This window comes from Urocitellus parryii, chromosome 7 (genome assembly GCF_045843805.1).
Source record: "Urocitellus parryii isolate mUroPar1 chromosome 7, mUroPar1.hap1, whole genome shotgun sequence".
NCBI lineage: Eukaryota > Metazoa > Chordata > Mammalia > Rodentia > Sciuridae > Urocitellus > Urocitellus parryii.
Window position 1 is genome coordinate 73,333,719 of NC_135537.1, and position 23,306 is coordinate 73,357,024.

The 23,306-nt window shown below is 38.7% G+C and overlaps 1 protein-coding gene and 1 non-coding gene across 3 annotated transcripts in view; both read right to left on the reverse strand.

The window, feature by feature from the left end:
- The window catches only part of Lyn (LYN proto-oncogene, Src family tyrosine kinase), a 117,673-nt gene that overhangs the window by 69,448 nt on the left and 24,919 nt on the right, over nt 1-23,306 (reverse strand). The gene's annotated exons all lie outside the window — the stretch shown is intronic.
- Nucleotides 22,438-22,544, reverse strand: LOC113186851 (U6 spliceosomal RNA). The gene has a single exon (XR_003301338.1). It is a non-coding gene; the product is annotated as a U6 spliceosomal RNA (small nuclear RNA).

A 23,306-nucleotide genomic window follows, 5' to 3' on the forward strand; every position in this document is an offset into this window, starting at 1 on the left:
TATACGTGTGTATATGTGAGTCACATATATATGTGAATATATATGAAATAATGCCATTTTGTGACAGGGAAAAAGGTATAAATCTGTATGAAAAAATGTCTAGGAATAAATATGCCCAAATATGATCATTTTTATCTATAGGTAATGGGACTACAGATATTTGTGTTTTTGTATTTCCAAATTTCTAAATTTTCCTATCATAAGTATGTGAACTTAAAGTCCCTTAGGTCTTGTACTCAGTTCCCCTTATTCTGAAAATGTTGAAATGTTTTCTACTTTTACCATATATATATGAATGTATACAATATATTTTTATTATATAAATATAATATAAACATATACAGGTTGTAAATAAATATGTGTATACAGAATACAACATATTCAATATTATAGCAAGTATAATACATTATATAATACTACATACATTATACAATATATACTATATAATATAGAAAAATTTTGTGATATATAAAACATGTAATATGTTTATATAATACACACACATACACATAACACACATATATATAACTTACACAAAAATGAAAAACATGTTTTAAAACTTTTAAACAAGAGGACCTGAATTCATGGCCCAAGGTCTTTCAAACTCTGATAGTCTGTGGGAGTAAGGAACTTAGGGAAGGTGCAGCTGGAATCATGGTTTGCTAAGAATTTAAAAGAAAATAAAACGTCAATCATGAAGATTCTCACTAGGTGTAAGGAAAACCTCTGAACATCCAAGAGATGAGCCTGAGTATGCTCTGGATAATAGCTGAGCATCTCAAAGGGGGACCAGATAGAAGAAACAGGCCACCATGCAAAGATCTTGCAAGAGTAGTGAGCTGAGAGACAGAGAGGGAGCTAGATGGTTGCAGTGAGGCAAGCCACAGAAGTAGTCAGAGGGACCTCCTATAAGAGAGGAGAACTGTCAACAAGTCCATGATAGTTCTGGGTGCCAGTTACCCAGGATTAATGTGCAGGATGAAGCCCCCACTATATGGCCCATCCTGTTACATAATACTTAGTTGAGCAATGTCAAGCAGAGGAAGACAACAGTGGATTGCTGAAACAAGTGAGTTTCTTTTCTCTTCTTCTTTTTTTTTTTTTTTGGCTTTGTTTCTCTTAACAATAAAAGGGAACACTATGAAAACAAGATGAGCTCATGGAAACTTATGCATGATAGGGAAACAGGCCATTTAAAGGACATGAAGGGGAAATCAGAAGCAGAACCTAAATATATACAACCAAGAAGAGTTATTAAACATCAACTTTGGTTCCAGACTCAGGCTTTTATGACCAAAAATCTGGCCATTTATGTTCAGCAATATATATAATTACATATTTATGTCTCACTTTAAAAATTAGAGCATGTTAAGTAAACGCATGTAACATAATAGAAACTATTATGAATTCAAGAATAAGTGAAACTAAGCTCAAAACACCTAACCAATTGCTGCATATTATATCATACCCTAAATTTCTGCACAATTGTAGAGGTAGATAGCAAATCTATTAAAGTCCAGCTTATGTAAAGTCTAGCTTATCTAGAAGCCAATGCAGAGAGGAAACCCGGTCCGTGGATATAAATAAATATGCTTCTCAACAAAGAGCTTTTAGAACCTCAGTATTATTAACATTCCACCCAGAAAATTATATGTTGTGGGGGCTGCCCAGGATATTTAGCAGAATCTAAAATCCTCAGCCCACCATCTTACCCTCACTACAACTTGTGACAACCAAAAATGTCTCTCCCCACTGTCAAATGTCCACTGATAAAAGCTGCATGGGTAGGTCTAGGAACTGAACCAGGGGTGCTGTACCACTGAGCTATGGCCCCAGCATGTTTTATTTTATTTTGAGACAGGGTCTTGCTAAGTTACTCAGGCTGGCCTTGAACTTGCAATCTTCCTACCTTGGCTCCTGTGTAGCTGGGATGACACGCAAGTACCAATGCACCAGGTTAATCCTGATGCTTTAATTGTTAGTACAAACCTCAAATATTGATATGCTATTACAGATTGAGGCAGAACAATATTTTTTAGTTGTCAATGTAAAATAGATTTAATATCCCATTATGCAATGTAAGAGACATAATCAGAAATTATGCCTAATTAGATGCCTACCAATCAGCCTGGACACAGACAGACACTAAGTCACACACACAGACTGCTACCTGTTAAAACAGACCCAGGAATTTTTTATAAGGAAGTCATCATCTGGACAGTATACTTAAATATAAACTATTCTCACAAGATAAAGATGAAAGCAATAGGAGGAATGATCTATCCTATCTCTCACAAGAGAACTAAGGGTCAAATCATGATTAGGTACTAGTAGACTTTATTTTCACTGAAAACAACAACAACAAAAACTTATTTAAAAGGATATTGTGAACAGAATAGAGAGCCCAGAAATAGAACCACAAGTATATAATCAACATATCTTTGGCAATGGAGCAAAGGTAATTCAGCAAACAAAGGACAGTCTTTTCAACAAATAATGCTGGAACAGTTGAGCATCCACATGCAAAAAAGTAATAACAATGATTATGATGATAATCTAGGTCCAGATCTGACACCATTCACAAGCACAGACCTAAATTTAAAATGCACAACTATAAGAGTCTTAGAAGATAACACTAGAGAAGAGCTAGATGACCATTGGTTTAGTAACAACTTTTTAGATACAACATCAAAAGCATGATCTACAAAAGAAAAAAATTCAAGTTGGACTTCATTAAAATTAAAACTGCTCAGCAAGGACTGGGGTTGTGGCTCAATGGTAGAGCACTTGCCTAGCATGTGTGAGGCACTGGGTTCAATTCTCAGCATCACATATAAATGAATAAATAAAATAAGTAAATAAATAATAAATAAATAAATATAATAAAAGTACATCAACAACATACTGCTCAGCAAAAGACACTATTAAGAAAATTAAAAGATAACTTGGAAATCTTCATTAAAAAATCTTTATAAAATATCTGTCTAATAAAGTACTGGTATAGAAAATATACAGAAAACTCTTTAAAAATCATTAATAAGAAAACAAACAACCCAATTGTTAAAAATGGGCCAAGGACCTTAACAGACACTAAGTATATGAAAAGATTCTCCATATCATATGTTATCAGGGAACTGCCAATTAAATCAACAATGAGACTCCTACACACATATTAGAATGGCAAAAATCCAATACTAACAACACCAAATATTGCCAAAGATGCAGAGTAACAGGAATCTTCATTCATTGCTAGGGAAAAATGGAACTGTCCAGCCACTTTGGAAGACAATTTTAAAGTTTCTTTAAAAATTAAACACACTCTGACCACAGGACACAGCAATTGTGACCTATACAGGGACATCTATAGTAGCTTTATTCATAGTTGCCAAATCATGTAGACAACCAAGATATCCTTCAATAGATGAATACATAAATAAATTATGGTACATGCAGACAATGGGGGAAAACAACAACAAAGCTTAATAAAGAAATTAAAGAAGACATTAGAAGATAGAAAGATCTCTCTTGTTCTTGAAGAGGCAGAATTAACATTGTCAAAATGACCATACTACCAAAAGCACTATATAGATTTAATGCAATTCCAATCAAAATCTCAATGATATTCCTCATAGAAATAGAAAAAGCATTCATGAAATTCATCTGGAAAAATAAAAGACCCAGAATAGCCAAAGGAACCCCAAGCAAGAAGAGTGAAGCAGGTGGCATCACTATACCAGACCTTAAAACATACTACAGAGCAATAGTAACAAAAAAGCATGGTATTGGCACTAAAATGGACTTGTAGATCAATGGTACAGCATAGAGGGCACAGAGACAAACACACATCAATACAGTTATCCCATATTAGACAAAGGTGCCCCAAACATATATTGGAGAGAAGATAGCCTCTTCAACAAATGGTGCTGGGAAAACTGGAAATCCATATACAGCAAAATAAAATTAAACTCCTATTTCTCACCATGAACAAAACTCAACTCGAAGTGGATCAAAGACTTAGGAATTAATCCAGAAACCCTGAACCTAATAGAAGAAAAAGTAGGCCCAAATCTTCATCGTGTCGGATTAGGCCCTGACTTCCTTAATAAGACTCCTATAGTGCAAGAAATAAAATCAAGAATCAATAAATGGGATGGAGTCAAACTAAAAAGCTTCTTCTCAGCAAAAGAAACAATCAATAAGGTGAACAGAGAGCCTACAGAAAGGGAGCAAATTTTTACCACATGCACATGAGAGAGAGCACTAATCTCTAGGGTATATAAAGAACTCAAAAATCTTAACACCAAAAAAAACAAATAACCCAATCAATAAATGAGCCAAGAACCTGAACATACACTTCTCAGGAGAAGATATACAATCAATCAACAGGTATAAGAAAAAATGTCCAACATTTCTAGCAATTAGAGAAATGCAAATCAAAAATACTCTAAGATCTCATCTCCCTCCAGTCAAAATGGCAGCTATTAGGAATACAAACAACAATAAGTGTTGGTGAGGACGTGGGGAAAAAGGCACACTCATACATTGCTGGTGGGACTGCAAACTGGTGCAACCACTCTGGAAAGCAGTATGGAGATTCCTCAGAAAACTGAGAATAGAACCACTATTTGACCACTTCTTGGTCTATATCCAAAGGACTTAAAAAAAAATCATACTACAAGGACACAGCCACATCAACGTTTACAGCAGCACAATTCACAATAGCTAAATTGAGGGACCAAATTAGATATCCCTCAGTAGATGAATGGATAAAGAAAATGTGGTATATATACAGAATGGACTATTACTCAGCAATAAAAGAGAATAAAATTGTGGCATTTACAGGTAAATGAATGGAGTTGGAGGATATTATGCTAAGTGAAGTAAGCCAATCCCCCCAAACCAAAGGATGGATGTTTTCTCTGATACATAGATGCTGACCCATAATGGGGGTGGAGGGGAACATGGGAAGAATGAAGGAACTTTATATAGGGCAAAGGGGAGGAGGGGAAGGAAGGGGGTATGGGGGTAGGAAAGATGATGGAATGAGATGAACATCATCACCCTAAGTACATGTATGAAGACATAATTGGTGTGACTCTACTTTGTGTACAACCAGAGACATGAAAAATTATGCTCTATATGTGTACTATGAATTGAAATGCCATGTATAACAAATTAGAATAAATAAATACATTTTAAAAAATGAGCTATACAACTGTGAGAAGAAGGAACCTTAAATACATATTACCAAGTGGAGGAAACCGATCTGAAAATGCTACATACAGTATGATTCCAAGTATAAGATATTCTGGAAAAGGCAAAACTATGGAAGTGATAAAAAGATGAATGGTTACCAGGGGTTTTGGAGGAGAAATGAACAGACAAAACAGATTTTAGGGTACTGAAACTATTCTGTATGACACTGCAATAATCAATGCATATTATTAAGCACTGGTCAAAATCCATAGACTATATAAGACAAAGAGTGAACCATACTGAAACTGTGGACTTTATTTAATGATAATATATCAACATTGGCTCATCAGTTGTAACAAATAGACCACACTTAATGCAAGATGTTAATAATATGAAAAACTGGGGTTGTGGCTCAGAGGAAGAGTGCTCGCTTAGCATGTATGAGGCACCAAGTTCGAGCCTCAGCACCCCATAAAGATAAAACAAAGATATTGTGTCCACCTACAACTTAAAAAAAAATAAATGTTTAAAAAAAAAAAAAAGGAAAACTGGTTGGTGGGAGAGAAGGGTTGGTGAGGGCTATCTGGGAACTCTATACTACCTGCTCAATTTATTTGTAAATCTAAAACCACTCGTAAAATGTCCATTAATGTTTTAAAAGTGTATTGTGACACAATAGGTAGCAATCCACATACTTTTGAATTAGTATTTCAGAATATGAATTCTCAATTTTGAAAACACCATTACCTTCAAATATTTTTGCAAGGAAAATTTCACAGCCAGGAGTGGTGGCACATGCCTGTAATCCTAGTGACTCAGGAGGTTGAGACAGGATGGCAAGTCTGAGGCCCGCGTTGGCAACTTAGCAGGACCCTAAGTAACTTAGCAAGACTCTGTCTCAAAATAAAAAATAAAAAGGACTGGGGATATAGCTCAGTGGTAGAGCACCCCTGGGCTCAATCCCTAGTATAGAAAATAAATAAATAAACATATTCACATGATGCGCCTCTTAACTCTCGGTAGTTTTTACAACTATCCAGGACAGGCTCTTACCTGCTTTGCATTAAAAATTATAATTTAAAATACAACAGAAGGCTAGAGATCCCTTGAACCTAGGAGTTCAAAGCCAGCTTTGGCAACATAGTAAGACCCCATGTATTTAAAAAGGAGAAGAAAGAGTAGATATAATAGAATTTCATTAAAACTTCTTGGCTCAACTCCCAAACTTCTACAGTTTTAGCTTGAGGAAGTAACTGGTAAGAGCTGGAAGATCTATTAATGTTTAATGATAAAGTCATTGTTCCCAATACTATGCCCAGAGTATTGACGATAAATGACATGTACAATAAGATTAGGCTTATAAAATAGCAAGGCAAAGTACACCTGATAATATATCCCTGAGTTTACACACACACAATATCTCTATAAATTTGCATAGTGAATAGGTCTTTATCAATAATTAGTAATCTAATTGAACCACTACTTTTAATACTTTTTATCACTCACACCAAACAAGGCCTCTTGGACTTTCCTAGGACGTGGGAGACAAGACATGCCTACATTGAATAACTTAATTAGGTAAAAATGGGATGGACAGTGAGTACATAAGCTATATAATACCATCCAATGGACTATTTTAGAACTATTAAAATTGACTGTAAAAGTAGTTGGATCTGGTGAGAAAATCTGGGCGGGAGGACAGGAGTCTGCTATTTTACGTTAAAGCTTTTTAGTTGTTTTTATTTTAAAATTATGTGAAAGCTATTGCCTTGAAAGTGATAAGAATCATTTTTTAAATGTACTAGGGTTGGGGGATAGCCCAGCAACAGAGTTAACACTCAGGATGTGCACAATCCTGGGTTTGGTCCCCAACACCAAAACATTAATTAAATTAATAATATATCAAACACAGAAACTATATATATTTGTATGTTTCAATACGTGTATATATTATGTAATGTAAGAATTTATTTTTTTTTAAGAATGGCTAAAGGAATTACGTAATTAAATGAAAATATTTATAATGTAAGTTTTTGCGAAAAGGCTGTTCTGTATAAATCATGTTTCCATGAAAACATTTGGAAGGACTCTCAAAATCAAATTAAATCGAAATAAACATTTTAACACATTTATGCTTCCACAGTGGATCCGTTTTTATTTTTCTCTTCTGTGTTTTGAAAGTGTCTACAATTAACAGCAAATATTTTACCTTTATGAAAATAAAATCATAAAAGTTGAAAGTCAAACATATCAAGTCAAACTTATCACCCACACCAAACAAGGCCTCTTGGACTTTCCCAGGATCTGGGAGACAAGACATGCCTACAGGTGTCTTTCGGTTCCCTCTGATGTCCTGGCATTAGGCTGGCCTGTTCCCTCTTGTACGAATGGAGCTTATAATTGCACGCATCTTCTGGGGGTTGTGCTGGAGTGTAAATGCATTGAAAGAAGCCAAAAGAGATAGAACATTCTTCTCTCTCAAGTTTGGCACATACATACATGAGCTGGTGGTAAAGTAGATGGTCAAAGCAAGGCAAATGATTTGAACCTGGGCCAAGGTTCCAAGCACCAAAGAAATGAGGCAGAGGAGAGATTTGGAAACCTTTCGGGGACTATGCCAGGAGCCAAAGCCGTGGCTTACCAAGTGGCTGACCAGTACAGTGCAGGGCAACAAAGTGACCAAGAGTCCCTTTAAACTCAGGAATTTAAAGATGGAAAGGAGGAAACTGGAGGACATGGCTGCATCCAAAGCTATTTTCTTCAACATGGGGATGGTCAAGAAGTGTCATAAGATTAAGGAGAGAAAAAGAGATGGTGGTGGACAGGCCTGTACAGTGGTTCTCAAACTGTGTGTGGTGACATCCCAGGGCATGACAGTGACGTCTCAGGGGAGCTCCTGGATATTCCGTGTTTCTAGGGAAAGGCAAAGACCTCTATCAGACAGCCTGGGCACTTCTAGCTCAAGGTTGTTCCATTTCGACACTAGATCGTGATATGCCCCTTTCAGCATCATCACCTCTTTGTGAAATTGGGTTGACTGTGTTTTCTATGATTAAAAGAAAAAAAAAAAAAAAAGGCAAGTATCACCTGGAAAGCAACATAGAGCAAAAAAGTGCAGGTGGCCATGCCTGGTATGTGTCCCCTATTTGAGAAATATGGAAGGTATACATATCCCATTTGTGAGCAATTGTGGTCATTTAATAATAATATTAAAACATGATTTTTTTTTCTTCCCATGTGCATTATTATTTTTTCAAATGTACCATATCATTATACCCCAAACTCACTAAGTTGCTGCCCCTCATTACTCACTAAATGGAACTCCTTCTGCTTTAGGGTCTCCTTGAAAGCTGTACATTCGCAGTGCTATGAGCAGAGTGCTTGAGAAACTGTGAGCCAGTCATTTTCAAAAATGCGAAGCAGCAGCTAGTGGGTCAGGATGGGGCAGTTGGGCACTGGGGCATGATGGGTGATGGGGAAAGGCAGCAGCATGTGGGGTCAAGTGCACCCCAGGAAGGAGAAACAGAGCTCCCCGCCACATGACCCACCATCCCCCCCTTCCATATTGCTTACAACACTGGAAGGAGAAACTATGGATTTTCAAAAAGGATTAATCCTTTAGAAGACAACCCAGTTGGTTTCAGAAACTTTTTTTCCCTTATAAGAGAACACTTTTTAAAAAAGATGGAACATTTGAATTATTTAAGGAAAATAAAGATACAAGTAAACATTTCAAGTGATCGTATAATGTTACCATGGAAAATATCAACAGTATAATCAAATACATTATAATTTTATATCTGTGTAATATATCAAATGTTTCAGAAATTCTTAAATTACTTAAACAGCATGTCAGAAAATTCTTTTTTGAATTTCCCTTTTTCTCATCGAAAACGTCTTTTCTCATTGTGTTAGTCACTCAAGTCTCAAAACCTCAATCATCTTTGACAACTCTATGTTACATTTTATTCATTAGAATAAAACCCATCAAGCCCTGTTACTTTTGCAATATAATTATGCTTGGTTTCTAGGCTTACGAGAAAGCATACAGCAGAAAAATAGTGAATTTTTATTTTTCCCTGACTTTGGTCTTCTCTTCCTACTAGACCCCTCCATGATATTAGTTATTAAAAGATCCATCTTAGGATAACTCTTCTGAATGGTTTTGCCTCCTCACTGGTCCTGACAGCATCCATCTTTCCCTACTCTTTGCTACACTATCATTAAGATTATATTGTCATCAGGTTACTTTCTATTCAAAATTCTTCAAAGGCTGCCTTCTGTCTTTCAGCTGATGAGTTAATACGATGACACACAGATCCAGGCTTTGAGACTATGATGTCCCTTACCCTAAACCCTTCCCACCCACTACCCTCTTAGTAGTAGAAGAATAATCTATTTTATCATCTGCCCCTGAGATCAGGGATTTTTGCCAAGTTAGAACACCGTGTATTGCTAGTGCAAGGTAGAGTGCTCACACTCAGAAACTTTTACAAACATTTGTTAAATAAAGTGGGATAAATGCTCAATAATCACTAGATGATATTATTATTATTATTATTATTATTATTATTATTATTATTATTTTACTATCACCTTTAATACTGCAATAAACACCACTGCCATTGCCAATAGAAGAATATCTCAAACAGTCAACCTGCTACTCCAGCCTCTTACCAACCAACCCTCCGTGCCATCACCTGTGTGGCTTTGTCCTTAAGACTTCTGTCACAGACAGACACTTCTATTAATTAACACAGTAGCCTTCATGTCTAGTCATGTAGGCTCTTCCCATTTAGGCAAGTCCTACCAGTGCCCCAACCGTAACCCAAACCCGGCCCTGCCTGGTCCCCCACAGATCACTCTTTCTCTCCCTCGGATTTCTTCTCTCTACGGTCCACCTGGGACTTGAGTCACAAATCCCAAGACAGATCTTATGGCATGATTTTATGTCTGCTAGGGAGCTTTGTTAGTCTACTTTCTATTAAAATACCTGAGACAGTCAACTTATGGGGAAGACAGTTATATTGGGGCTCATGGTTTCAGAGCATCCAGTACATGGTCTCTTGGCTCAGTCCCCTTCGGGCCTGTGGCAAGGCAAGTATATCATGGCTAGGAGCATGTGGCAAAGTAAGATATTCACTCAAAGTAGCTAGGAACAGAGAGAGAGAGAGAGAGAGAGAGAGAGAGAGAGAGAGAGAGAGAGAGGGAGGAGTATGAGAGAGAGACAGAAGGGTGTGTGTGCCTAAAAGTTCTAATATCTCCTTCAAGGACATGTCCCTAATGTCCCTAAATGTACTGGGCACCACCTCCCAATAGCACTATCAGCTATTGACCAAGCCTTTAACAAATGGGCCTTTGAGGGACACTTATACAAACTAAAGCAGAGCTCTTATCTGTGAACATGTGTACAATTCTCTCTTCTCAACTAGATATAAACTCCTGGAGGACAGATACCATCTATTTTCCCTCTTTATAGATCACCCCACTTCCACCACCAAAACATACATGTACCTAATGTGGTTTGGATAGGAGGTAAGCCCAAAAGCTCATGTGTTGGACAATGCAGGAATGTTCAGAATAAGATGCTTAGATTATGAGAGCCGTCATCAAATCAGTGGATGAATTCATTTGATGGATTAATAATTTGGATGAATGGTTGGGAGTGTACCCTTGAAGAACTATACCTTGTCCCTGGCTCTTTGCCCCCTCCTTCCCTCACCTCTCTCTCTGCTTCTTGTGTTTCCTGAACTGAGTAGCTTCCTTCTCCCACACCCTTCTGCTATAATTTTCGGCTCCACCTCAGGCCCAGAGCTATGGAGTTAACCAACCATGGACTGAACCTCTGAAACCAAAATAAACTTTTCTTCCTCTAACTTGTTCTTGTTGGGTATATTGGTCACAGCAATGCAAAGCTGACTAAAACAGTACCAAATCAGCAACAAACACCATTTGCTGAAAGAAAGCGAGTTAGAAATTCTATGGACTATATTTTGGGGTCAGCAGCAATTCTGTAAGTAGATGTATTAGCCACAATCTCCTAGGTTTATAACAAATGATTAATAAACATCAGTTCCCAAAACTATTTTGTTTTCAGACATATCTACACCATCACCCCATATTCACTGAGAATCTATGAGCTTTCAAAAATTTGGTGCTGAAAATCTATCAATTAATTTTTTTTTTCTTTTCTTAAAGTCGAGTCTCAAAGGACTTTGGGACAGGAGGAAAACTGGACCCAACCTGGTTCTTCTATTTATTAATAGCCATATAAACATCAAGCACGTTACTTAATTAGACTTCATTTTCCTCCTCTGTAGAATGCACATAATGCTCCTCTTTCCAGGGCTGCTGTGAGAATTAAATGAAATAGCAGATGTTAAATGCTTTTTCTCAAAGCAAGTAAACAATGTGTTACTTACCAATTTCCTTTCCTCTCCCATAAGACAAGGAAGCCAGATTAGCGTGACATTGCCATATTTAAGTTAAGAAAGGCTCCCTCCCGTGACCTCTAGTACAAACAAAATTACTAAAATAAAAATTGCCGCAGAACCTTTGTTGAGTGTGGATTCCGCTAACAACTGCAGCACTCCAGAAAATTTCTAATGCACCCCTCCTCATCTGCAGCTCTCTATTCACTTTACTGAAACCGAAGAAGTTCAGATTTCAGATCTTCTCAAACTTTGGCCCTCCTTTTGATTATTTGGCCCCACAGTTTTAGTGTCCGGCCCACACCACATTTGGCAGGAAAATGGGTTCTTCACTGCAGATATTTCTTTTTCAATTAGCTTTCACGTTTTTTTTTTTTTTTCTCTTTCCACCTTGAGTCATGTTTCATGGAAACAGAAGGGACAAAGAAGGAAAGAATGGGGGGCACGGGACAAAGCCACACAATCCCTTGGTATTCCCAGGTGGATGGAGAATTACAAAGCAGCCTCTTTCACCCACAGGACCATTTTCCAAGCCTCACACCTCAGTGACTCGACCTGGTTGGCACATCCTCTCTCCCTAGCACCCCGTTGCCTCTTGGATGCCTCCCCAGCTTGCCTCACGCTGAGCAGGAAGGGGACTTGGCCTCTCAGGAGGAAGATTAAGATTTTTCAGGCAGCCTTCAGAGGAGGAAGTTTCTTGTTCCCACGGGGCCTGAGTTTTTCTTTTTGTGGGTGTGTTTTCTCTTTTTTGAAACCAGGAAGCTAAATTTGCCTAATGGTTAAGCCCAAAAGGATTAGAGATTCTTTCTTCCAGAAACTCACAGCTGTGGTCCATCCTACCCCTTCATGTTAAAATCAGTGCATTTCCAAGTTGCCCTAACAGAAGAGAGAATTTTCAGACATCTCAGTGAAGCCTATTCTAGTCCACTGATATTTTCTTCCCCAGAAGGGTTTGCTGGGGGTGAAACCCAGGACTTTGTGCACACTAAGCATGCACTTTACCACTAAGCTACACCACCCCAAATCTATTCCATTACTTTTATGAAAAGCACTCTCTTACCAGTTCATTTGTACTTAGATGTTTTCTATATTCTTCTCACCTAAACTCCAGAGCAAACACTAGTCATATCTCAATTTCCTAAAAAGACAAAAATCAAAAAACTTCATTCCCTCCTCCTTTCTTTCTTTTTTTAAAATATGGGGTCAGACTCTTGCACGCTTACATTCTTCATATTTCCCCTAATTTTCCCTGTGGGGAAGTAAGTTCTGCTTTTCTTGCAATAGCAGAGATCCTCTTTCTCTCCTATCACTTCTGCTAAATATTCTTACTCCCTTAGCACTACATCCCGACACACAGCAGTCTTTGCAGTCAGGAATGTCTGACTGACATCATTTGTGCTGTGGAGATCCACCTACCCCAATTTTGACCTCAATGCAGCTGGACAGTCTTCACCAGAGCCCTGGCATAACCCTTCGTGGGCATCCCCCAGAAGGAGTGGTCAGAATCCCTCTACAGTCAGCTGGCCCCATGGTTGTCTTTGTTGAAGAACTGTGGGCATGGGCTGAGTTTGAATCTCAAGCTACTGGTCCACTTTAGGAAATCACTTTCTCCTCCAGGCTCAGTTGACACATTTGGAAAATGAGGATATTGCTTACCTAACCCACAAGGCCATAGTTAGGATAAACTGAGATAATATATTCAGAGCACCTACCAAACTCTCAGCCTGGGAGTACTCTGGTCAACGTCACCGATGTGTGGTGACCCACAAATACCTTATTGTTCCTGAACAACCCTTTCTAGATCTGTCATTCTCAATTCATTTAAACACATTTTCAGCTGCAGTGGGTATCAGGACACATTCTGTAATTTTCCCATCAATGCAGAAGGCCAGAATTCTTACCATTGGCTACACAGTTGAACAACACAGGGACTTTTGAGATAAATGCACACAGACAGCCCTGTCCCACCACAGACCAGTGTAATCAGAATCTCTGGGGGTTAGGTCTTAGCCTTTGTGTTTTTAGATATTCACGGAGATGCAAGTGAACATAGACTTTTCCATGGTAAGGAGGGCAATAAAGAAATAGAAGCAGAGTAACAAGAGAGAGTGAGGTGAGGTGGTGGGTCCAGGAGGCCAGTATAAGCACATCTTGCTTCCGCTGAAGCCTCTGTGGGAGGAAAGAGCAGAGTCTCCTATTTGGATCAGAGAAATAGGGAGTGATGAACAGTCTGAGTTCAAATTCATGAGCTACTGCTGCCAGGACCTCCCACTCCCACCCCGGGTTCCTTCCCATTGCAGTCTTGCCTGGTCAGCTCTTCCTTCAGTTTTGTGCAATTGTGTGCAATACCTCAGCTTCCTTCCAATAAATTCCTCATTTTTTGCTGACGCCAGTAAGAGGAGGTTTCCGTAGAAACCCAAAGAATGTCTACTGGTACAGCACGTCACTTAGTTTTCATTTATGTAATCATATTTGGCAAACAGATATGCAATCTGCAAACAGATTGGGAAGTCAGGAGAAATCTGTCACACCATCTACCAGGAAGCATCTTAAACACATCCTTTCGCTTTCTCAGGGCCTATTATCTCCTCCTCCCTTGTAAAACAAATGGGTCAAGCAAAATTTCCATTTCTTCCAGTTCAAATTCTATGTATCTCTGCATCTGCGATCATTTTCACTTCTTGGACATATCACCAGATTAACAACCAGAGGAGGAAATACCTACAAGACAGGTGCTGAGTCTATTCAAAACTCCATGCTCATGGAGGACTCCTGTATGCAGGTATTTAGAGAACTTTATTCTTCTTTCTTTTCAGTCTCTGTAGCAGCTCATTTGCACTGTTTTCTCTTCTCCCCTCTCTCCACTCCATGAATTTGAACAACATATTGTTGGTATGTACACAGGATATAAAAAATCTTAGAAAAAACAAGTTGTGAAAGAATTCTCTGACTTCAATCATCACCCCCAAATTAACAGAAATCTGATGTTTTATTTTTCTGTCTGATATCACAGACGTAGACACAAAATATTAGTCCATTTCCATCATTATAAGGAATTACCTGAGTCTGGGTTACATTATAAAGAGGTTTATTTTGGCTCATGGTCTGGGAGTCCCAAGGTCAATGGACCACATTGGCTGGTGGCCTTCTTGCTTTGAGAGTGAAGGTATTTCATATGGCTTAGGGCATCACATGGCAGGAGACACAGCGCACACCTGTGTGTGTGTCTATCCTCTGGTCTCGCCTCCTCTTCTTATAAAGCCACTAGGATTCAGTCATGAAAGCTTCAACCTGAGGACCTTCTCTAATTCTAATCACTTCCTAAATGCCCCACCTCATGACCCCACAGTGGGGTGAAACCTCAACCTTCTCCATATCTCACAGTAGGGATTAAATTGCAACACGGGAAGCTTTGGTGGATACTCTCAAACCATACCCAAACCACAGCACACACACTCAACCTCAGGTGACATTTCAGTACGGTGCATAGCAATAAAAAGCCATGTCACCATTCCCACACACCCCTCTAGGATGGGAGCCAGACAGAGGTCAGACTGTACTGGTGACCCAGTGGAGCGGGTGGGAGAGCCATTGTGAAATTCAGCACATGATGAGCGATTTATATCTTCCTTCACATCTGGCACTCAGGAATCATTGTCAAAGACAGGATACCCACCCAGAACAACCCTCCCAGCATCCCGGACCATAGAGCTGCTCTCAGATGCAAATAACTGTCCTCACGGTGGGTGTCGGTGATCTACATCCGCACACGCCCCTCTGGAGCATGATCATGTTCAGAGATCAGGGGTGATCTTTTAGAATTACCCAAAGTCCATAATCTGACAAGGTCCAGAAGTAGAAGGTTTCGCCTCAGAAATACTACTTCTAAATTAGAAAATAGAGCTCTTTAATAGTTTGCAATGGAAAACATACCTCACCAGTTCCAACTGGCTGACATTAGAAATGTTAACACTGAACACATTCAATATTCTTTCTCTTCAAAAAAAAATATAAAATGAGTTTCTTCAAAACCAATAAAATATTACTTTTCTTCACCAGTGATCAACTCAGTAAAATTTTTTTCTGAAGACTTAGTTAACAAATGAGACTATCACAAGAGATAATTTACTATAAAGTAGCATTACCAAACTGACTTACTCAAAGTTCTATATTTTACTGAACAACTGTTTTTTTTTTTTTCAGGGTGGGGGCAGTACCAAGGAATGATGTCAGGGGAATTCAATCACTGAGCCACATCCTGAGCCCTATTTTGTATTTTATTTATTGACAGGGTCTCACTGAGTTGCTTAGGGCCTCACTTTTGCTGAGGCTGGCTTTGAACTGGTGATCCTCCTGCCTCAGCCTCCAGAGCTGCTGGGATTACAGGCATGTGCCACTGCGCCCGGCTTTGAACCACTGTTTTTTATGCTATTATTTTATATACCACTTTTTTAAAAGAAAAAGTATGACTACCTTTTAAAATATTAAGGTATCATTAACTGTGAGTTTAGAGGTATTAAAATGTAAAAATACTCATCTCTTAGAGTTCATGATGTAGAGTAAGAATGTGTTAACTCAATATTCATTTCTTTAGTTTAGAGATCATAATCTCTGTTCTTTTTTTATCCATAAATACCTTTTTGCCCCCAAAACTAAAAATAGAACCCAGGGCTTTGTACATGCTAGGCAAGTACTCTGCCACTGAACTACATGTCCAACCTTTCTCATTCTTTTTAAGTGGAGAAAATTTAGTTAATATTAAAATAAGTTTTACTGGACTTGAGTAAGAAGCAGGCATATGTTCTTTTTCCCATTTAACAGTGAAATGAACAGTATTTGAAAATCCTGGCACACGGTTTATTAGGGTAAATTGTTATCAACATCTCTGACCTTGTTTTTCAATTCAAACACTACCAGTGAGAGTAGTTGATAATATTATTTTAACACTTACTGTGTATCTGATGTTATGTTAAGCACTTTATATGACTGCTTCATTCAATCCTTGAACCAACTGTTCAGATGCTATTTTTACACCCATTGAACATACGAGACAATTGAGGCTGAAGAAGATAAAACTACTTTCCCAACAAGACTGAGGGGGAAAGAATGAGCCAGAGTTAAATGCACATTCTTGGGTAAGCACCATCTGTTCTTCAGAGAGTGTTGCAAAAATTAAAATAAGAGACAACACTTCAGACTGCACAATTAAAAGGAGGACCCATGTCCATTACTGTTCATCCCAGAATGGCTCCACCCTGTGAATAGCCCAAGATACTGCCTTTGTGTGCTAACAGGTAGAGGACTTCTGAGTGGGTAGGATGGGCTGTCAGAGCAGAAAAACAGAATTATGATAGTGAGACTGCAAAAAGATTGAGGAAGCCAGAGAAATATTACAGATAGATACACCTGATGAGGGAAGAAATGGAAAGACCGACTCCATGATAGAAATGTTTCAGTAAGTCCTCCCTTGATGTCTAACAGAAGAGGGTAAAAATCAATATTTAGGAGCAAGTAAAGACTTCAACGAGTCATTTTTGACTAGCAAATCGGCATCTCTTGGGAACATGTTAGAAATGCAGATTCTCAGGCTTCCCCTCAGAATCAGGCTCCCTGGGGATGGAGCCAGCAATCTGTGCTTGAGCAAACCCTCCAGGGGATTCTGAGACTGCTAAAGTTCAAGTTCTAGCCTCCTCAGTTTACAGACAAGAGAGTAATGCTCAAGGTGCTGCGGCTCAGACATAACAAAGTGGAAAAAAAAAAAAGAATTCCAGCCCTTAAGATCTTAGTCCAGGATCTCAAAGACATCTTCTTCTTTGCTTCTAATTTCACAGTAGCATCTACTTGCAAAAAAACTCAAACTTCATAGATTTAAACAATCCATAGTTAATATAATTAAACCCAGGGAGCAGAGACATGATAGCTGTAAATGCAGTGTGAATATTCACAACACATCAGGCAAAGAAACACAGAAGAACAGCAGTACGAAACGCAAGTAGCTCCCAGTTCTAAAATGCCAGAAAGACCAGGCAGCTGTACACAGCACGATGGAGATGAAGCAGGAAGACAGATTTCCAAAAGGAAGGACAGGGAGCAATAAGGCTTTTACAGAGTGCAGCCTTGAACCCATGGCTAATCTGATAAGTATTATAAAAGGTCACTTTTTCGTCTAATTAACAAAACCATTTGTACTCCCCCAGTCTAATTGGATATGATGATATCATCCTGATTCAAAGCAGGTGAAACGCAGGCACACAAACAGATGGCTGAGAGCCAATTTCAAGGTTAGCCAACCCTGACTCCCATTTGAAACAAACCCACTAGCACTGTATACCTTTTCTAACATCTGTGTGGAGCTTGGCTCCACTGTTATAAATAAAATGAACAGGGGAAGCAAGGAGTTAAAAGAATAGTAACTCGTTGGGCCTGCCTTCTTTTACGAAGTAGGTAAATCTAGAGGATTTGGTTCTAAAATAGTGTTTTCTCATAAGAGGAAGGAAAGAGTGAGGCTGGTGGACAAAGAGGTAGAAGGAACTCAACCAACAAAGTGATCCTGCAGTCTGGATTCCCACCTAAGATTCCCCTCTGATCTCCACTGAACAAGTCATGGAGCGCATGCAGATGGCGGAAGGGCTTTGATTTAACCAGGCCTGATCCCCTGCCTGGGGCCTCTCTGAGAACCCGAGGAACCAACACTTCTCAACATTACCCAATTAGAACATTCTCTTATTTTCTTCTTCCACTGGCACCTTCGCCACACATTTACACTCTAAAGTATGTAGGTTGTCTTAGTATATTTCCTTTTTCTTTATTTAACTGATGTGTAAAACACATAAAAATTGTACATACTCCTGGGGAAACCACGTTATGTTTCAAAACATTGTATAATGTTTAAATCAGGTTCAACACACCTATCTCCTCCAACATTTGTTTATTCTTTATGATGAAAACATTCAGAATCCTTTCTTCTAGGTTTTGAAATATACAGTGAATAATTTTCTCTATCTATCTACATATCTAATCAAGGCCCAGAAAAAACATCTCATCTCTGCATATGTCATATCAAATCATAAAATGCTTCTGGGGAGCAGCAGAACTGGCCTCCTCTTATACCCTGGTTCCTCTTGGGATCCATTCCTGGTTGTCAATTCTCCTTCCATAGGCTTACCTAAGGACCCTACCACACCTGACACCTCAGCAGAGCTGTACCCCAAACTCTCTGACCTTTCTCTTGTTTTCCCATTACCCTTCTCTTTCTCCACCCACAACCCCATTCTCCGCCCTCTCACTGCTATTCCAGTTATCTTCCCCAAACAACTACGGACTTGTCGCTCTTACTGCCTGCTGCTCCATCAAAAGAGCCTAGCATGTAACTCCTCCATAGCAGCCTATTTTCCTGCTCATTTATAAGCTACTCATGTCCTTCCACCCCATGCTAGAAAGAGGCCACATGGAAACCCAGGACTCTATCCAAAGTACATGTATGAAGACATGAATTGGTGTCAACACACTTTATATACAACCAGAGATAGGAAAAATTGTACTATATACATGTAATAAGAATTGTAATGCATTTCGCTGCCATTTATTTAAAAAAAAATCAATAAAAAAAGAAACCTAGGACTCTACAGTCTTTCATAGACTGTGCAGTGGTACCTGCTCACTTCCTGGAATACCCACCCCCCCCCCCATATAAACAGCCTCCTTTTTCCGTCAAATGACCCATGTCACAAGCCACATCCTCTCTGAAAACTGTCCTGAGTCCCCAGGCGACATCACAGATCCCTTCTCCCGCATTCCTGCTTATTTAGGATGGGTCACTAGTCTGTATTCACTTAGTGTCTTGCTGCCCAAGACACACCCCAGCCCCTCCATACATCTTGATGTATTATTTCATGAGTAAAATGATTTTTGTGCAATTATTTCTCCTCTAGCCCCTCTAAAGTCATCTTCACTCATATCTTTAATAGAGATGAGATCTAATAATTAACAACTTGAATCCTTTTTGCTCAAGCCAGGGTTATCCATATTTGCCACTTTGCAAGAATGACCAGGGAGTATATTACAAATAAAGATTCTTGGGCCCTACACAAGGCAGTATCCTGAATTGGACCCTATATGGGAGTTGTCGGTATTGGCAATTTTTTAATATTGATTTTTTAGTTGTAGTTAGACACAGTACTTTTATTTTATTTATTTTTATTTCTATGTGGTGCTGAGGATCGAACCCAGGGCCTCGAACACGCTAGGTGAGAGCTCTATCACTGAGCCACAACCCCAGCCCTTTGCATTTGTTTATAGCAAGGATTGCAGATAGTTCATTTGTATGTGTAATTTTACTATATATATATATATATTAGTTATATATGAACTCAATGCCTTTATTTGTTTTTTTTATATGGTGCTAGGATCAAACCCAGTACCCTTCACTTGCGAGGCAAGTGCTCTACCACTAAGCTACAACTCCAGCCCTGTAGTGTATTTTTGTTTTTGTTTTGCTTGCTTGTTTTTGGAGTGCTGGGGATCAAACCCAAGGCCCCACACATGCTAGACAAGTGTTCTACCACTGAGCTACACTACACCCCCACCATCTACAGGTAATTCTTATCTGGACTTGACTTAGAGGACACTTTGTCCCCTAAGGAAAAGCAGCAACATGACAGATTTTATTAACCACTTATAGCTTAATGTGAACTGTGCACCAAAACCCCTTGCTAAAAAGTTAACGAAGTGGGTACCGAAAAAGAAAAACACCATGGAACGTGTCTAGTTTTGATTTTTGTAAAACATTATCTGGATTTGGGTCAATTTTACATCCATAAAACCTTCATAATCAAAATATTTATCTTTATCTAATGAAGTGGCTCCCACAGGCAGATCTTCCACTAACTCTATCACATGCTATGCAATGTCTAAGAAGTAGCATCGTCTGTCCTTCTGGTGGTTAAATGCTGGTAATACAAGGTATAGATTTAAATATGGAATTTTATTACTGTATAAGAACAAAGTCAAGGTGAATAGATATTTTACACAAGGCTGTTTAAAGAGAAATTATAATATCTGTAGTCCACTTTTTAAAAAGATCTCTCTTTTAATCAGGGGATGCAATATTTCAACTGTGCGTATGTGCACCTGGGTTTTTTCCCCTTATAATGAAAGAATTTTTTATTTGGGTTAAAATTTCAAAAAATACTTAAGTGCAGGCCTGGTGTGGTCTACTTGTGCTGGATTTTGTAAATGCTGTCACTAATTTTGTGATTAATTTCTCTTCTTTCTTTGACTGCCTGCATAATCACTTCATTGCAAAAATTTTGTACCCTATGTTCAGCAATTTATCCTTAAAGATATATTCCAAAAAAGGCAACACACAGAGAAATCTGTGATACACCAAAATACTTTTTAGTGCAGCTTCTTTGAAGTATATTTATTTTAACTACCATTTCCTCTCCTAAACAGCAGCTTTGCTGGGGTTTGAATGTCTGTTTAGAAGGTTGCTTGCCCTGACACCCTGTGCTCTGAATTCCACCTCTCCTTCCAGGAAAACACTAGTGGAAGAAGAGAGAAGACTACTAGAAGAGGTTGATAGAAATGGATCAGACTATGAAGAATCAAACTTCCAAATCTCCACTTGGACATCTACACCTCTGACATCAGACCTGTCCACATCACAATGCACTCACATCCACTCCCTCCTATTTCCTCCATCTCAATGGAAGGCACCACTAACTGCTAAGGTTCAAAATCCAGGAATCTTCCTTGATTTCTCTTCTCCCCAAAACCAACTTATCAGCAAAGTCATTCAATGCACATACAAAACTAAACCCCAGTCTGACACCTCCTCAACTCTGCTGCCCAGCTGTTCATGCACCGAGAACTGTCAGATAAATACAGGACACTAAGATATGCAGGAATTTCACATAAACAGCAAATCATTTTGCAGTATATACCATCCCCAAAATTTCACGAGACATAGTTAATTATACTAAAAGGAATCTGTTGCTTACAACTTAAGTTTAACCTGGCTGCCTGTATTTTTATTTGCTAAATCTGACAGATGCTCCCGCATTCCCTGCATGTCTGAACCTCTACTAATGAAAACTCTCTCCCAAGGGCTGAAGATGTAGCTTAGTGGTAGAGCACTTACTTGCCTAGCCTGCCTGAGGCTCTGGGTTCAATTCCCAGTACTGCAAAAATAAGTAAATTAATTAAATAAAACCCCTCATGGTTTTCTTCAGAATTTGGAATGATTCAAGTTCTTTATCAAAGCCATCAGGGTCTTTGGATGAAGAGGGTGAGAGAGGATGGATGCACATCATAGCAGAGTAGTGACTCTTGTTCCAGAGAACTCAGAACTTCTCAATATCTATTGGCTGATAAATGAATAACTAAGTTTCCCATCTGTAAAGTCAGATTTCTTGAAATTCTAAACATTCTTTCCTTTTGCATGCCCAATTTTTAAAATAATCTGCTGACATCCCTAAAGAATCTTTCTTGCACCAAATTCAGACTTAGTTTTACCAAGTAGTGAATGCAAATTTCCTCCCGTTGCCCGGTGGTGCTGCCATTCCTAAGAGTTCCAAATCATCAGAAGCCTCATCTCAAGTCTGCACAGAAGTGATAGATGATGCAATTCATTACTTGAGTGTTTCATTGCATTTTAAAAAATATGTTTTTAGTTGTAGATGCACACAAAACCTTTATTTTATTTATTTTTATGTGGCGGGGAGGACAGAACCCAGTGCCTCACACATGCAAAATGAGCACTCTTCCACTGAGCCACAACTCCAGCCCCTACTTCATTGTATTTTTTTTTCTAAATATGGAACGCTTCATGAATTTGGGTGTCATCCTTGCACGGGGGCCATGCTAATCTACTCTGTATCATTCCCATTTTAGTAAATGTGCTGCCAAAGCGAGCACTGCTTCATTGTATTTTAACCTTGCAATTTGAAAAACTTTGTAGCAAGCCAAAAACCAAGGTGTTGGTATGAATGCAGAGGTGCCATAAACCTAATTCAACTGCAACAAGCTAAAAATCACAAGTGAGCTGAAAGTAGGGGCCCGTTTGTCTTAAGCAAAACACTTTTTAAACTTAAACTGATAGCTTTATTGTGAAGAAAAGAAGTAAAAATAAAGACCAAGGATAAAATGCTGAACATATATTGAAAATTATGTCTGACTTAGAAACTACAATTATAAGGTATAAACAGCTTAGCTGACCGGGAATGGTAGCCCTTATCATGTGTAACACTATTTTTGGCTTTCAGGCTTAAGAGGTAAGGAGTTGCCTGTGAATCACCACTGCACAGCTAAAAATCCGTATGACTGGGTCCTTAAGCAGCATGCAATAATCCAGGATTTATAATCCTCCTATTTTTCTGGAAAATGTTGGAACCTCTAAAGAAGTAAAAATTGAAGTTTTAGTTTCAACTCTTATGAGCTAAGAGAATAAAAACTTTGCAATGGTCATCCAGCCCTTGATGTTGTTTAGATGGACCATTTTCAGACAAGGCAAGAAGCCATCAGGCACAGGAGGAAGGGAAGATTATAAATTGTGATTTTGTGTGTTGGATCTTATAAGCTGAGTCCTGCAAGAAGTATGGAGTCGGGGGTAGGGAGACAAAACCAATATGATATACAGAAGCCAACAGTTCCAGAAATGTTATACTAAATACTCCGATT